Source organism: Octopus bimaculoides, chromosome Z (assembly GCF_046866305.1).
Source record: "Octopus bimaculoides isolate indiv1 chromosome Z, ASM4686630v1, whole genome shotgun sequence".
In the NCBI taxonomy this organism is placed as follows: domain Eukaryota; kingdom Metazoa; phylum Mollusca; class Cephalopoda; order Octopoda; family Octopodidae; genus Octopus; species Octopus bimaculoides.
This window is the reverse complement of record NC_142944.1, coordinates 28,114,047-28,131,347: the sequence shown is the minus strand read 5'-3', so window position 1 is coordinate 28,131,347 and position 17,301 is coordinate 28,114,047. Positions and strand designations below refer to the sequence as shown.

Genomic DNA, 17,301 nt, shown 5'->3' with positions numbered 1-17,301 from the left:
GATTCTTTTGTATGTGGCATGATTAAACAGTCACATATAGAACCTGAAACATAAAAATGTCAATTAATAAAAAATACAAGTTAGAATAAACATAAAATGATGTTTTATTTACTTCTGTCATGTCTGTGTATATATCACAAATAATAGAGATGGAAAATGGAACATATGAGAAACCTTACTGCTCATAACAATCGTTTCAACCCATCCTGCATTGATCCCTCATGGATGGGATACTGGTTGTGGTGCATCCCTCAGTGTTGATGCGTCTTGTCAGGTGATTTTACAAGGGGTATTTCATTAAATAAACCCTGTTTCACTTATTTTTAATACAGCATGTTAGTGACTGTAGGTTTATGCTGTTGGGCAGGAATGGTAATGGACAGATTCCGTTGCAATGTTATAGATGGTTGTCTACATGTATTTAGTAAATAAGAAAAACAAAAATTTAAATATGCAATAAAGTAAAAAATCATATGCATAAGTACACATATAGATACTTCTGTAGCCCCACTTGTGGTCCTGTGTACAAACACACTCTCACATGCGCAGTTAAGTAGATGTCATTAAACTTGATGAAAAACATCCAGCCAATCTTGTCTCCTGCTGCAAAGCCAGGCACAGCAGGTTCTGCATAACCGGGTTGGTTGTCCTTGTTGGTCATATCTTTTTGTGGCTATGATACACACACACACACACATATATATCTCAACATATGCTTATATATATATATATATATATATATATATATATATATATATACATACACACACACACACACACATTCACCCACTCCCACATATATATGTATATGTATACTTTGGCCCTTACACTCATGCCTCTATGTACATTTATGTATGTAGATAGGCACATACACGTAAAAATACCTAAATACATATATTTACAGATGTATATATATATATATATATGGTGGTTGTCTACTCCTTAAACAGAGTTTGACCACCTCCTGCACCTACACCTTAGCCCTTTCATAGCGTCTGATGTGGCTTTTTAAACCAGACAGTGTTTTGAAAAAACACCCACACAGATTGCACCTCTGATTTTTACTACCAATACCTGCAAGTAAGTTCTGCTCATTGTGGATCCTAACATGTCTTTTAAGACCCCCATTGGATTTGCAAACCCTCTAGCACACACCACATTCAAACATGTGCACAGACATATAATCAGAATAGCTGGATGAGGTTTGTTTTCCATGGGTTCGCAGGTGAGATTTGAGGCCAGCCAAGGACAGACATGGTCTGTCACAGACTGTGCACACAAAAAGGTCCTTGTCATTCACCTTCTCAGTCTTTACATTTTTCCTTAAATATCTCTTGAGCCCTGCTTGCATCATCCTGGCCTCTTCAAATATATATATATATATATATATATATATATATGCGAGTAAAAATAAATACAAAAAAGGTAGATTTTTTTGTATGATTGTGTATAGAGGAATATATTATTTTGCTTAAAAGAGTTCCAACACTGTCTGTTTTTTATGTTTTATTTATATTCCTGCAGAACTAATGTGGGGTATAGAATATGGAATATACAATATACAATATAAAATAAAATAAAATAAAAATGGATGGCACCATGAAAGAAAGTATTGAATGTAGATGAAATATTGAGTGTTCAATATAAAGGATCAAATATATAAATATATAAATATAAATATATATATATAAAGGCGACTCGAGTTTCAGGGCTATTTCCCTTCGTCATGGCCGGTATGACAGAATAGTCTGTTAAAGTCTGTCATACCGGCCATGATGAAGGGAAATAGCCCTGAAACTCGAGTCGCCTTTATATATATATATTTATATTTATATATTTATATATTTGATCCTTTATATTGAACACTCAATGTTTCATCTACATTCAATACTTTCTTTCATGGTGCCATCCATTTTTATTTTATTTTATTATATATTGTATATTGTATATCATATTATATATTGTATATTCCATATTCTATACCCCACAGTTCTGCAGGAATATAAATAAAACATAAAAAACAGACAGTGTTGGAACTCTTTTAAGCAAAATAATATATATATATATATATATATATATATATATATATATGTATATGTATATACTACACACATACATGTACACATTTATGTCTATGTACTCATCTATATCTCTATCCAAGTTTAGTTGTGACATAGACATGTTCCAATATTGTATTCCACAGGATGTGTCAAGTAAAACTTGACAATTTAATAAAACAATGAAACAACATGGTATAATATAACATTAATACAACAATAATTTCATGTGCGTAGCGTAAACTCTAATGAACTGGTCCATTCATGCATATAGTTTGGATCAGCAGTCTATTATTATATGTTCATGAATAGACAGTTCATAATGGTATTAACAGTGTTGCGAGTTTATAGGTGTTGATTGAATAAACACTCCACAATGTAACATATTGTCCATGGAAAGCCCCATAACCAGAATTGTGATATCCTGTGTTGCTGAGCGGAGGATGGTGATGTATTCATAACTCAGAAAGCAGTCCATTAGGACAGGCACAAATGTATGCAGGACAGTGAACAAATAGGTACCATACAGTATAGCAGACCTATGAAGTATCTAAGTGATGTTTTTTCACAATGTGTATCTCAGGATGTTTAGAAGTTGGGGGAAGTTTTGGTTAGTTATCTAAAAACCTAGGTAATCTGTAAATGCTAATTAAGTCAGTGATTATACCAAACTGTGCCTATTATATTGGGCAAAAGTGCATTTCTTAACATGCAAGCATTCTACTATTCTTTCTGAAAATTTATTGATGATCAACAAAATAAATAGCAATTCCTTGGAGCATAATTTGCACCTCCTGGAGAGGGCATCATATGGTTGTGCATGCCTTATTATGGACCAAGTCAGATCATATTTTATCTTAGAAATAATACATTTCTAAATCTCTCAGAGAGATTTATGTAGTAGTAGCACAATAAAATGATAGTATGTTGTCAACTTAATGTGACAGTCCCATGAAAGGGAAGCATACTACTGTTATTTAGCCCTAGGAAACACCATTTCCTGTTGGACTTGACACATTTCCTGTGTCCTTATGCTTTCAAAGTGGAGACAAGCACCTCCACCCAGCAAAACCAGCATCCAGAGACTAGTTTCAGAGTCACTGCACATCATCAGTCTGGGGTAGCATGGCTTGCTAACTGAATTCTTTATTACAATAATATATATCAGATACAGAAAGGACATTAATAGGACAATACAAACAAAAAAATGTTACTATGAGTTCAAATGAACCTTACATTTAAAAATTTGATGATAATATATATATATATATATATATATATATATATATACAATATTGTTGACTTTTTTTTTCCAAAGAGGGGATACATACAGCTGCCTGAAAAGCCCAGCTGCTATCCTTTCTTTTTCCAACGTTGATCAAGAGGGGTTACTAGCATCCATCTTTCTCATTGTTTCTCGAACATACTTCGCGACAGGATTCTCCTCTCCAGCCCTATCTTGCTCTTCTGATGGTATCTGAAGTAAAGTAGCAAACCAGGGCCGGAGATGAAGGATCCCATCACAGGGTTGGTGAGTTGGTTCTCATCAAATCCCAGAGCTCCTCCTCGAGCATCATCGTTTCTGTGCTCTACCATCCCTCTATACAAAACCGAGGTGGTGTTCCCACTGCCAGTCTTGCCTGTCTTGTGGATTAGCATGAGTGCCTGACAACACTCATTTTGCCATTCAGTCAGATTACGTCTTTTAATGAAACTGGGTTTAAATCGCTCAAAGGAAGCTGGTCACGGAAAGAATTCCTTGTCAGTGGATTCCACACCTTATCACCCTCCAGGTAATGCCAGAGATGCCTCAGCCTCAACGCATGTCTGCGCATCATCAGCCAGGGCATCAACAAACCCACCCTTTAGCGGTTTCTGGCAGCAAACGGAGCACCTCACAAGTGCCTTTCCCCCTTTCCACAAAAAGTCGAAAAGGAGGTGCTCCAACTTGTTTAGCCATGAATTGGGGCAAGGGACAACGGTCAGGCAGTAGGTGATTACAGATGCAAAAAAAACACCTGTACCACCCCACCTCCGATCTTCTGGACCAAGTCCAGACTAGTGCCTTCACCTTGTCTTCCACCTCGCTCCAATTTTTCTCTGTCTGGGAGTCCGGTCCAAACCAAACTCCAAGCAACTTAACAGGACCATCTGTCCAGTGACCCACGACACTAGACAATATTGACTTGGCTCCTCCAGGTGCCGAGGCGCAAGCTGACGGACTTGTCCTTGTTAACTTTTGCCCCTGCCACCGCTTTGTATCCTCTGAGAGCATCTTCTACACGAGGTAGTTGTGCTTCATTGGCCACGATGAAGGTGACGTCATCCGCATAAGCAGAAACAGACTTACCGCATCCGATTTCATTAGGGTTGCCTCCCAACTTCTCCAGCCTCCACAGCAATGACTCAAGAGCCAACACGTACAGAAGCAGAGATAAGGGACATCCTTGACGAACTGAATGCTTGATCGAAAACGGCTCCATCATGTAACCGTTTATCTGGACTGTGGACTCGATGCTGCTGTACATAGCAGAGATCCACCCGTGAAAGCCAGGGCCCAGCCCAGCCGCTTCGAGGACTGCAGCCAGGTACCGATGGTCTACCTTATCGAATGCTTTACTTTAGTCTAAATGGACCATTGCCCCACCTTTGCCAGATAATTTACCAACCCTATCTAAGGTGTAGCAGATAAGGTGAAGATTATCCTGGATCGACCTGCCTGGGATTGCACATGTCTGTGCCTTCCCTACAAGTTACTCCACAACAGCCATCAACCTTTTCGCTAACACCTTGGCCAAAATCTTTAACTCTACATTAAGTAGAGTTATGGACCTGTAATTGCTAATACTATCCCCCTTGCTCGGGTCTTTCTGGACTAGTGTCACCACTTCCCAGCTCACGGAACTGGGAATCCTCCCATTCTGTTGCCAATTTGTATAGATGCCCGCCAGTATATCCCCAAACAAGTCCGGCATACAACAATAAAACTCATAGAGCAGACCATCCAGCCCCGGTGACTTTTCCCCAGCGCACTTGGCCAACACCTCTTTTACCTCCGTGGGAGTGATCAGTCCTTTACAGCACTCCGCCTCACGTGCCGAGAGTCACGGCCCACCAGCTAGGAAGTCCTTTAAGGCCTTCCCATGTTCAAGCGAGTCTCCCCCCCCCCCCCCGAACAACTGGGCGAAATGCTGGTGAAAGACTTTCTGCATCTCCTCCTGTCCATAGATCTTGTGCCCCTGTTTGTCTGTTAAAGACTTTATAGAGGCCTTTTTACCTCTCTGACTCTCCACACGACATGCCCTTCTGGCAACATTAACACCTCGTTTCCCTGCACGTAGCTTAGCTCTAACTCTGCAACCTTCATGCTTGGAGTAGAGGTGATGGTACAACACCGTCCTTGCTGCAAGCACTCTAGAAGCAGAGTCAGAGTCCATAGCCTTGTCTAAATTCTTAACTAATTCCCCTTCTATGCTAGATCTATCTAAACTTAGCTGATTGCTAAATCCAATAGACTCTAATCAAATGGCTCTCTTGAGGGTGTGCCACCATCTATTATTAATCATGGCGCCACATAGTGCCCTCTGTACTAACTCCTGTACTAATCCGGTCAAAATAAACTTTCATCTTCCAGTACCTGGGTTACTGTCCATGACATTTATCTACATGTACCTCATACGTCAAAAGTTTGTGATCTGTGTAAGGTGCAATAAAAAATCGTGGACAGCTAAAAGTATCTCTATCTCTTTCCTTCACGAATACTCTATGCATGCAAGATCTGCATGAGCTGTCGTTATTACTCCACATCCACTGTGGAACGCTTGGCTCATCCAGTCTACTAGATTATAGCTCTCAAGTAGACACTGGTGGCCAGGATTCCCCTTCCTATCAGTCAAGCCAAAACTATCCACCTGCGCATCAAGAATAGTGTTAAAGTCTCTTAGAGACAGGCCTGGAAAGACCAGAAAAAGGGTGGAAGCAGAGAATTATAACAGGGAGCCAGAAAGGAGGTTAGGCAGCAGATTTACATAGCAAAAGGAATAGCAAAAGGCAAGAAGTTTGCCAATGTTCGACAACATGAGGATCAGAGGCGTGTGATGTTCAGGATTGCAAAGCAGTGTATCAAAGAGAATAGAGATGTGGTAGGAGAGGAATGTGTACTCAGAGAAGAAAGATGCATGGAAATGCCATTATGAAAGGTTATTAAATGTGGAGAATGACTAGGAGAAGGAGAGTCTTTCAAATATCGAAACAATTGAAAAACCTGCCATCAGAGTTAACAGCAGTATAATAGATAAGGCAATTAACCCTTTCGTTACTATATTTCTAACCAAAATGCACCCCTTATGAGTTTCAATTAAGTTCTAAAATAATCATGAATTTAGACTAGTTTCATTAAACAACTGTAACTTTTTTTACTTATCAACATATTAATGTGATTTTTGGAATGCAATTGAAGAAAAGGTTCTTAATACTATTGCATAACTTTTGTCTCAAAGCGGTTCTAGTTACAGGTAAATTCAGTAAAATATAAAAATATTTAAATTTTGTTCAAACATCACCATAGAAAATAAGTCACCAGCTAATATTCTATTGGGTATGCAACAAAATTTTAATATAAAAGAATTGTGAACATCACGAGATTATCAGCTGAATTTAATGCACATAAGAACAGGTTGAGGTAAAATAAAATGAAATACTGGAATTTGTTTTTGAAGAAAACTAGAAAATTAAATACATCAACTAAATGAAATAAACTCACAAACATGAATATACAAGAACATATATAATAAAGATTTACAATAGAAAGTAAATGTAAAGTTGTCACCTTACAAGCAAATTAAAATTACAGGTAAATTAAAAGTAAAGACGAAGTAAATTTGAAAAATATTTATACAATCTAATCATAGATATATACAAAATTCACACAATATTTCTGTCAGGGAAACTGTAAAACATGCCACTCTACAACCTTATAGAATGCACATTGGAAAAAAGTTTCAACTGGCTGAAATATTGGGAGTTTTTCTTTGTTGATGCAGACATTCATGGCACTGTCTTTTGCAACCCTCGATTTTTTTCTAATTGATAGAGACTGGCTGAACTCAGATGGATATCTCTCTGGCAGGTTTTGCTTTTCCTTCCTACAGTTGTCTTTTTGAAGGAATAACCTGCCCTCAACTATGTTTCTCTATCTGCTTGGAACTGCAGATGTTCACACCACTTTTGAGCCCCCTTGATTTGGTATATAATATAAATGCATTTACAATGCTCATGCTTACTATATACCAAGATAGGTATCGCCACCATTTACTACCCAGTCTATCAACCGGATAATAACTCACCATTTGGTTCAGCCAATCTACACTGCCCATGTACCTGTTATAATAGAATCATCTATACATGGTTGTGCACCGGTAGATGGAAAATTTATTTGCCTCTTATCTCTGTATGCGGTCACTAGCAGATTTCCTTTCTGCTGTTGGATTATTTCATCTCTTTTTTAAATTTTGTTTTTTTTATATCCAATGGCAGCCCTTTTCTAGTAGCAACTACTGTAGTACATGTATACGTTGTCACAGTCTAAATCCACTGCAAGTTTGATTGAACTGAAAAAATAATAAAAATCAGTCAAAAAATATACGGCCCTGGTTATGGTATAGAAGTGATAAATTCCAGACCATACCGTACCTTAGGCCATGCTGACTAACATTATTATCTCTTTTCCCAGTATAAAAACTAAACCTACAGCAGTACCCAGTATTGATCTTCCATTTCATGGGCTTTCCTGGCATATATTGTTGGAAGTGTACCCTTCCTTCATACCCCGCCATGCCCTCATTGACGGATAGGTATCTATTAGGGTTGTAGAGTGTTTTATATGCAATTTGAACACAGGCAATGAGGGGTCTTATTTTAAATAAGGGATCAAAGTTTGGTTCTCCACGTACTGGGGTACTGTAGTGTCTCTCACATGTAAATACTGGTTCAATTTCACAAATTGTGTCCTTGACATAATACTGGAAATGTACTGATCTCCAAAAGGTTCCTGATTGCCCCAGTAATTTGTAATTCTGGGTAATTGTCTTATACCCATAATAATATTTATGGCAAAAAATGCCCATATTTCTTCTACACTTATGGGAAGCCACAAGCTATTTTTTTTTTCCAGTTTGTTTACAGTCTGCATAACAGTTTGTTTCTGCAGTGATGGGCTTCAAACAAGTTTACAGGAAAAAAGAAAAAAATGTCTAATGGTTTCACTTCCTGAAAAAGACTGAGTAGATCCAGTCTCCTCAGAAAAATTGTTGATAAAAATATTTTTAAACTGCTTAGTCCATTCAGGTGTAAAATCGCCCTCGCTGTTGCTATTGCCACTTTCAGTTTCTTTAGAATTGCTGCTTTCAGTTTCGGATACGGAAATAGCCGATTCATTTTCATACACCACATATTTTTGTTGTTCATTCATACTTTTGCTCGGTTTCTCTATATCTTCCGTTGGAAAGTCCTCAAATTCAGAATCACTGCTTGATAGCATGAAACTCCTATCCATTTTAAAAGTTGAAAAAAATCACTGCAGCAAAACTGTGGAAAAAAATCTCCCAAAATTCACAGAGTTCAGATATCAGGTCAAACAATGTCGGATACTATAACTCAATCATCATCATCATCATTTAACATCAGCTCTCCATGCTAGCATGGGTCAACTAACTACAAATTGAAATCTCGTCTCCACAAATGTACTAATGAGATTTGTGCTGAAATTCACAATTAAATAACAATGGGTTTGCTTGGCCAGCTACGGTCGGGTTGGTCATTTGAGCCAAAAAATATTTTAGCCAGCTGCAGCCAGATTGGTATCAAAAGGGTTAAGGATATGAAGACTGGGAAAGCACCTGGACCATCGGGTATCACTGCCAAGATGATTAAAATATCAGGCAGTGTGGGAAACAGCCTAGTCACTTGCAAAGTTAATGAGGTTATTCAGGAAGGCATCATCCCCAAAGACTGGTGTAGTGGTATTATAGTTAACTGCTACAAGGGTAAAGGTGATGCCGAGATAAAAACAACTGCAGAGGTACCAAACTGCTGGACCAGGTCATGAAAATTACAGAGTTATATCTCAAATGATTAGGAATAAAATTAAACTAGATGAGATGCAGTTTGGTTTATTTCTAGGGAGAAATACCACAGATGCCATCTTCCTAGCGAGACAGTTACAAGAAAAGTATTTGGTCAAAAGTAAATCATTGTACTTAGCCTTTGTCAATCTAGAGAAAACTTTCAGCAGGGTTCCCCGCTCTCTTATCTGGTGGTCTCTAAGGAATCTAGGAGCAGAGAAGTGGCTTGTTAAAGCTGTGCAAGCCATGTACAGCAATGCTGTCAGTATGGTGAGAGTCAACTTTGAATAGTGATGAATTTAGTGTACAAGTTGGAGTTCACCAGGGATCAGTTCTTAGTCCACTCCTGTTCATTGTTGCACAAAGTGTAAGCAATGGACACCTAAGAGATGCAGTGGAATCGTATGAAGGTTAACAGATAAGGTCACTTTCATGCGTGGTAGAAACAATAAGCACTAAGAGTACACGGGACTTAGACTCTCTCAAATGCCCTCTCTCATGAGGTAGTAAATAGTTTCTGCTATTTAGGTGACCAAATTAGTAATGGTGGTAGATTCTCTGAAAGTATTGTTTCTAGAATAAGAATAGGATGGAGGAAGTTCTGAGAACTACTACCTCTGCTGGCAATAAAAGGACTCTCTGAGTGAAAGGTAAATTGTATGATGCTTGTGTGAGAACTGCTACATTACATGGTAGTGAGACATCGGGTCTGAGGACATTTGTTGACTGGAGAGGAATGCTCCATTGGATTTACAACATCAGTGTGCATGACTGACAAAACACAACTGTGTTGAGAGAAAAGTTAGGCATAAAAAGGATTAAATGTGGTATGTAGGAGAGGAGAATGCGCTGGTTTGGACATATGATGCATATGTGTAAAGACATCTGTATACAGAAGTGCCTGTCACTGAAAGTGGATGGTACCTGTGGAAGAGGGAGACCAGGAAGACATGGGATGAAGTGATAAGGACCAATCTCAGGATGTTGGGGCTCACAGAGGAAATGACAATGGACTGAGATGTTTAGTGATATGAGGTTCTATCTAGAGAAGATCTGCCCACATCAGTGAAACAGTGCAAGAAGCATTGTGTCCCACTCACATGTAACAGCAAACTTTTCACATACCCTATCCCAAGAAACTGAACTAATCTCCTCTTCTAAACTGCATTTTTCACAATTTCCTTCAGTCTCATAAAGATTATGTGGGTAAGCAACAGCTAGTGGAGATGCTGAGTGGGTATAATTGAGGAAGGAGTGGGAAGGTTCTTTTTAGCCAACAGGTAGCCCTTATCGTCATAAATACATACAAATACATGCAAACACACACACACATATAAGTACATTCATATATAAATGTGCATAGACCCACAGGATACATATATAAATATATACTCGTATACACCCACACGTACATATATAACACTATCTATATAAATATGTGCACATGTACATACATAATTTCTCCTATGCACATATGCAGACATATAAACAGACACACACAGTCATATGTGCGCACATGCTCAAACATTCTTCACAAAGGTGGCGGTGAGTGTAATAAGAATGAATTGAAATTGTACACATTTGTGTCACATACCTCTCTCATAATAACTTTGATGAGAATTAAAACTTATTTACCATTACTAGTAATAATACAAAGAGATTAATAGAGAGACTCTATAAAAATCTGACAGAAATTTGAAATTTACCATTTATACTTATAAACAATATAGACTGATCAATAGAGAGCCTCTAATTATCTCTGGCTGGAAGTGAAGTTACCTACAGTACCTGTGAGACAGATCGATCAATAGAGAGATGCTTAACATCTTTGAAATTTAGAGTTATATACAATTTATACTTATAAGATAGAAAGAAAGATAGGTGATGGGCTGTGCATCTGAATACAATGTCTTTTTTTAGACATTCATTTCCCAGATATGCAGTTTTATTTATGTTACTATCAATTGTATTGTAAGCACCATAATTATCATTTTTGTAATTATTATTATTACTAAAGCTGTCATTATCATTGTTATCATTACTGTCATTATTGTTGTTGTCAATATTGCTAATGTTAAAGATGCCATCCAAGCAGAGAAAGAAACTTTCAAAGCTTAACTTAGAAACAAACCTCCCCTTTCATGCATGAAGTACCCTGAAATATGAAAAGTTGTAGATAGTAAAAATGCCGAAGGGAGGACTTTGGGGTTAAGCTGGATTCTGATTTTAGATTGACCAATACAGAATTCTGGTAGACCATCCATTGACTTTGTAACAAAAAGCCACTTCAGTACCTGTCACTAAGAACTCAGCTGTGGTTCTCTCTTCAGAGAACCCATTTCAGGGAGAAGGAGAGAATGCTTTGCTAATCTCCTAAAATCTTCTGGTGGATAGAAGTGCATCTGGAAAAGAATAGCTTCACAGAGGCTGAAATCACAGGGGTAATGAAAGCATTAAAATGTAGCAAGGATGAAATTTGGCTAGAGATGTTAAAAGCTTTAAATAGAGATATTCTCTGGTTGACTTGTGTATGCCATATAGCTTGAACCTCTTGAGAGATACCAAAGCAACAACAATCAAGAGAGATAATCCCAATTTTTAAAAAGGGAGATATGAGAGAGTGTCCTAATTATAGAAGAATCTTGTTGAACCTCCCAGCAAAGTCTATACTAGGTGTCTGGAAAAGAGATGTAGGGAAATTGTTAAACCCAGCTAGCTGAAGAACAGTGTGGCTTTCATTCAGGATGCTGCACAATGAACCAGATATTCTCTCTATAGCAGTCTTCAAGAATTTGGGGAATATTACTAAGAAGTGTAAGCTTGCTTTGTGGACCATGAAAAATATATGACCACATAACATAGGAAATACCATGGGAACTTTTGCAGAAATTTGAGATTAATGGGCAACTTCTGGTTCCTGTGAAGTCCCTATATGAATATACAAATGCCCAGATGTTTATGTTCTATTATATGTGCTAAGTTGAAATCTTTCAATGTAGGTGCAGAGATTTGGTATGGTCATATATTGTCACTTCTCCATTTTGCATTTTTATGGAGTGGATTGATATGCACTGCCATTGTGGAAGTGGTATCACAACTGGTGGGTGTAAGAAAAGTCATTTAATATTTGCAGATGATATGGTGCTATTTGGCTCATCAGGTGATCTCTAGCATGCACTTAGTGGGTTCCCTGCAAAATGCTGCAAGGCAGGGATGATGAGAATTAAGTGTTGTGAAGTTGGAGACATTGGTCCCCTCAAGAAAGTCTTTCCAGTGCATTCTGCATGTAGTGGAACATCACTGAGAGAAGTTTAACTATTTTAGGGTTGTCTTCATGAATGATGGGAGGCAGAAGGCTGTGTTGGATGCCAAAATTACAGATGCTGGCACAGTAATGAACCATCTGCAGCATTCAATCCTCAGAAAAAAAAGAGGTTCAGAAAAGCAAAACTTGTCTTCAATTTGATTTTTGTGCCTATGAGTAATGACTGAAAGTGTGACTTCAGATACAAGCGACCAAAATAGAGATCCTCAGGTCTTCAGATAACATTTGTTGACAAGCTCAAAGGTCAGAGAGTCTCTCCAGGTTGAGCTGCTATTTCGCTGCATTGAGAGATCATAACTCCAGTTCTATGGACATTTAATCAGAATGCTGCAGGAAAGGATTGCAAAATGGATTCTTCCAGCAGAGCTAACTGGCAGAAAATCTAAGGGTAGGCCACGAACAAGAACGCTGGATAATATCCAGTCTCAATCGGTCCCACTTGGGAGACCAGTAGGAAAGTGGTTGCTTCTAATAGCAACTTTTGGAGAAGGTACCTGAAGAATCAACTCACCTGACCCTCATAGGGACAGTGGGTGGAAAAAAATGGATGGATGTATATCCTCTGTACCTGGTATTACTCTCCCCACCTTAAAAAGAGCCCAAAATGTACACAACTTACTGGTCTGTGGCTCCCTTCCTTTGCTTTAAGCTTCATTGCCACAGTCTGTTTATCACTAATACAACCTCCCTCACAGGATTCAAGCACCACACTGTACAAATCCTTAACTCTTTCTCTTGCACCTCTATGAATGTCATCCACTATATCAAATGCAGTGTTTGTGGGATTATATACATTGGCCAGACTGATCACCATCTAGCTGACAGATTTGCCAAGCACTTATATAATATCCATCTTCAGAAACAAACTCCTGTTACCTGTCATTCTGCTCAGCAAACCACTCCACATGACACTTTAGTGTCTGGCTTGGTCTTACATAACAAATATGTAATCTCTAGACTCTGTAAGGAACAATATTTCACCTTCTCACTACAGACTCATATGCCATTTGGATTCAACACAACATCCACCTTCTAGTAAATGCTCCAGGCACATGCACAAACATGTAAGCTAAAACACATACATGGATATAAACATATACATGCCAACCAACTGCCAGGTTCTTCTCACACTCTTTTCTTATTTCATCTCTCTCACCAGTTTCATTCTCCTCTCTGCACACATACACATTTATTTGCACACACACATATACATGAATGTATATAAGCATAAGTAGAACAAAAAAAATCCTCACATATACAGGACTCACACTATCTTTCCACCAACTTAGCATCCCTCAACAAACATGCTACTCACAACCTTTACACATATATACACACACACACACATGTAATCACGCACCTATGTATTCATACATGCATATTCACACACACACACACAGACCAATTAGCACTTTTTCCATTGATAGCCAAATTTTTTTCTTTCTCAAATTTTCTGCCAGTTATTTTCAATCATGTAGCTAAGCTATCTACATGCTTGTCTGATTTTCTCATGATTCTCCATTTCTATCACCCCTTTTTCCTATTTTCTGAACTCGCCTCTGTATATCTGACAAAGGGCTATGCTTAAAATGTAGTATTTTTACTCTACTCTTTTAAAGTTTTTTCCTCGAGTGTCACATTAATTAATATTCACTGTGAACATCCACTGGATTTTTGGTTTTTGTGTTTGAATTTGTCATTCATTATTGATTTGCCTACACACACACACATGTATATGTGTGCAGACATGTGTGGGAGTATGCATGTGGGAATGTGTGTGTAGGCATGTGAGGGATGTGCTGCACACATATGTATGTGTGTTCATGTGTTTGCTTATGTGTGCATGCTCCTGAATTAGGGGTTTGGAGGGATGCACAAGGCCGTGGGGGTCAGACAACATAGGCACTGGTGGTTAGAACCAAAGTAATTTGGGAAAATAAAAAAATGGACTTGGATATTCCGAGTAAATGTTAAAAAGTCACTTACTAAATGTTGTTATTACAGATTTCTTTTTTGAATTGCTGAAGAGACTAATCTTTTGAAGTTATTACACTAGTCTCATAAAAACAAAAACTTATCTTTCATTTGTTTCAGTCGTGAAATTGTAAAGAAATTTTAGTTGAATGAATCAACCCAAGTACTTATTTTTTAAAAGCTTAGTACTTGGTCTATCAATCTCTTTTGCCAAAGCACTAAGTTACGGGGATGTAAACATACCAACAGCAGCTGCCAAGAGGTGGTGGGGTCAAACACAGATACAAAGACACACACACGCGGATATTTTTTCTCTTTCCGTTTTTTACATTCTCTCTCCAATATTTTCCCTTTCAATCCTTTCTGTCGAAGATCATAGGCTTGAAACGTCAATGACTTTTTCAGTTTTCCCGAGCGATAAACTAATACACCAGCTTGTTCCTTCACTTGTCTTCGTCTTTTGTTTTCTGCAAATTTGAACTATATATATATATATATACATACACACACACACGACAAGTTTCTTTCAGTTTCCGTCTACCAAATCTACTCAAAGATTTGGTCGACCCGAGGCTTTCGCAGAAGACACTTGCCTACAGTGTCACGCAGCGGAACTGAATCCGGAACCATGTGGTTGGGAATCAAGCTTCTTACAACAGCCATATTTGAAAGTAATTACAAATAGAAAACTAATTTCAAAATATATGTGTATAATTTCTTGATTTAATAACTTCAAAAAATTAAGTTGTGCAGCAATTAAAATTAGAAATTTAAACACTGTGAATTTTAAACATTTACATATTCGTTTCGCTCAAGTGTCGCCGGCATTAAACACACAAAATTTCATTAAAGTAAAGATGCAATAAATGCTGTATATTCGACGGCTTATTGCATATAAAAAACAATGACTAACGGGATAAAAACTTGGTTTTGGATAAAGTTTGTGTTGCACAACTTTGGTAGTGGGTAAACACATGATGTCAAAAAATAATAACAGTTTATGTTTGTATTTCGCCACATAAATCTCCGTACTGAACCCACTACATATTACGAGCATTTTCAAAATCAGGTATTTCAGTATTCAAGCTTCCAAAATTAACCGAAGATGTCGAAACACTGAACAGACAGTCTTTCGCGAAAGAAAAACTGCTATAAGTCGTAATTGAAAACTTTGTGTATTCTACAGAGCTAACAAAAGGTGATATTTAGACTGGGTAATACGCGTGCAAAGCAATTCAACACAATTCTCTTAACACGGATAAAAATAATCATAATTACGAAAATATTCCCAATATAGAATTCTTAAAATTGTAACGATTAGATTTATTTTTAATATCAAACCTGAAACAAAAGCATTTCGGAAATACTTTAGATTGTTGTATATTCTTCATGTAAATGTGATTTTGTAAAAAAAAAAAATAATTAGTTGCACTAACACATACCTGTATAAAGTTATAGATGGGCGCCATCTTCGTTAGAAAAACATCAGTGGAACCGGAAAGAGTAGCGGTTTGAATTGCCCACAGTTATGGCTCTCGGCAAGAGATTTTGGATAATTTCTGTCGTAAAATTTACTGCTGGAAATAATATAAATAATATCGTTATACATCATGGTAGTTCTACTATATTCGTTTTTAAAGCTGACTTAAACGGTATGCAGAAATAAGTTAATTACCCTTTAGATCGTATTATAATAATAAAAAATGCATTTGTCGGTTGCGATCTTAGACTGAAGTTAATTTGAATTGATACTATTCGGCATTTTTTTCTTTTCTTTTCCCTTTCCTTTTTTCAGCATTGGATTGCGATCTGCGGAAAACCACCTCGAAGGGTTTTAATCGAACAAATCGACCCCAGTATTTATTTTCAGTCTGATACTTTTTATACTGGTTTCTTTTATTGTTTTATTGAACTGTTTAGTTACGGGAACGTAAACAAGCCAACAACAGTTGTCAAGTTGTTTGTGGGACGCGCGCGTCCACACACACACACACATGCATTTACATGAGACGGACTTTTTTCAGTTGCCGTCTTCCACCAAATCCTCTTGCAAGATAGTGGTCGCCCGGAGATATAGTTGAAGACACTGGCTCAAGATGTCACGCAATGTGACTGAACCCGAAACCATGTGATTGGAAACAAACTTCTTACCGCACACCCATACCTTTCTTATTTTACCTTACAAGTTAAATATTTTTGTTTACATATTTCACTAATAAATCATTCGGACATTCATTTCCGTTTCATAAACAATCAATCGAACTTTGCGTAATAAATCATTCGGATTCTTATCATTATACAGATAAATTAGATCACGTTCTTGCTTACTGTATTTGCCGGCATATGACACACGCATAAGACGTACCCCTGTTTTAAGTATATTTTATGGTAAACACGAAAGAAATATATGAAAGCTGATAGGCTGCGTGATGTTGCTGAAAGTCATCATTGTTGGTAGTTTGTTTAAATGTCTGGGTTACAAATGTGGAAGATTGTTGGTGTGGCTGCACTTTCTAACGAATAGTCACTAATGTGGAGAAAGTTTACTGGTGGTGAAATATTGATGTATTATTTATCTGTGTTGACTCATAAAACCAAATCCAACATTATTTAAATAACAGAAATATGTTACAATATTTATATTTTTATAGTTGTTTGCCAGTAGTGTATAGTGGTGTGCTAGAAGTAAATGTACTTCATAATTACATTAATAACAGAAAAGATGGGAATAATGTTCTGTCCACCTAATCGAAGATTCCTTTAATCCAGGGCTGAGCTGCTATCAAGGAAATTTGTCTTTTTATAGGGCTTGTTGTTTGTGCAT

The 17,301-nt window shown here is 37.5% G+C and overlaps 1 protein-coding gene across 2 annotated transcripts in view; it reads right to left on the bottom strand.

The window, feature by feature from the left end:
* The window catches only part of LOC106874705 (RWD domain-containing protein 4), a 57,054-nt gene extending 40,208 nt beyond the window's left edge, over nucleotides 1-16,846 (bottom strand). Inside the window, exons 1-2 of one of the 2 annotated variants that reach the window (XM_014922524.3) lie at nucleotides 16,153-16,846; nucleotides 15,920-16,054 (exon numbers count right to left, since the gene is read on the bottom strand). The gene's annotated coding sequence lies outside the window, so the exon portion shown is untranslated. The remainder of the gene's footprint in view (nucleotides 1-15,919; nucleotides 16,055-16,152) is intronic. The other variant, XM_014922533.3, reaches the window with a different exon arrangement.
* Between the last annotated feature and the right edge of the window lie 455 nt (nucleotides 16,847-17,301).